This window comes from Pteropus alecto, unplaced genomic scaffold (genome assembly GCF_000325575.1).
Source record: "Pteropus alecto unplaced genomic scaffold, ASM32557v1 scaffold72, whole genome shotgun sequence".
In the NCBI taxonomy this organism is placed as follows: domain Eukaryota; kingdom Metazoa; phylum Chordata; class Mammalia; order Chiroptera; family Pteropodidae; genus Pteropus; species Pteropus alecto.
The window spans coordinates 7,427,653-7,428,729 of NW_006436811.1; the positions used below are offsets into that span (position 1 = coordinate 7,427,653).

Sequence of the window (1,077 nt, forward strand, 5' to 3'; positions counted from 1 at the left end):
ATTAAAACAATTATGAGATACCCCTCTTCGCAATCAAATGGGCACAATCTAGAAAACTGAATAAGGTTGTAAGAAAAAAATGAGAATTCTCAGCCATTGCTGGTGAGACTTTGGGTTGGTGCTGCCATTTTGCACAGCAAAATGTGAGAGCTCAGTGAAATTAAATATGCGATCACCCAATGCTACAGTAGGGAAATCCTACTTATGGTATAAATCCTACAGAATTCTGCATAAGTCTACAGGAGATGCAGATGAGAATGATGAGTGCAATACCTGGTGGTTTATGGTAGCCAACAACTAGAAGTAATCTAGGTGTCTATCAATAAAGGTATGCATGAACGTACGTGGTATTTGATAGTGATGGAATATGCAGCAGTGAGAAGAAACTAGCTAAATGGACAAACATCAACATGAAAGATTACAAAAATAAAATAGTGAATGTAATAAGTATGAAATAGAAAAGAGTTTATGGTACAACTCTATCATATCCATTAAAAACTCTATATAAATTTAACAACCCTGCATTTGCAAAGATGCATATTTAAATAAAGAAGGAAAGTAGAATGGAAGGATATATGTTTAACATAATTAAAAGTTTCTATCAGGACGTGGTTCCATAGTGTAGCGGTTAGCACATCTACTTTACACGCAGAAGGTTCATGCCCCAGTGGAGCCACAGTCCATGGTCTACGGCCATGCCACCCTGAACAAGCCTGATCCCTTCTGATCTCGGAAGCTAAGCAGGGTCGGGCCTGGTTAGTACTTGGATGGGAGACCATCTAGGAAGACCAGCTGCTGTAGGCATAAATAATAATAATAAATAAATAATAAATTTTTAAAAGTTTCTATCAAGAGGGATGGAAGAGAATGAGGAAGGATAAAGGAGAAAAACAATAATAAATAATGACATAAAAAAAAAACATTAAAACCGTACTGAGTTGAACTGTATCCCCAACAAATTCATGTCTTTCTTGGAACTTCAGTATGTAACTTTATTTGGAAATAGAATTGTTGCAGATATAATTAGCTAAGATGATGTTATACTGAAGTATGGTGGGCTCTAAATCCAAAAAAAAA

At 35.8% G+C, this 1,077-nt stretch overlaps 1 pseudogene; it reads left to right on the top strand.

The window, feature by feature from the left end:
* Positions 1-685: 685 nt before the first annotated feature.
* LOC112481474 lies at positions 686-804 on the top strand (annotated as a pseudogene).
* Positions 805-1,077: the final 273 nt, after the last annotated feature.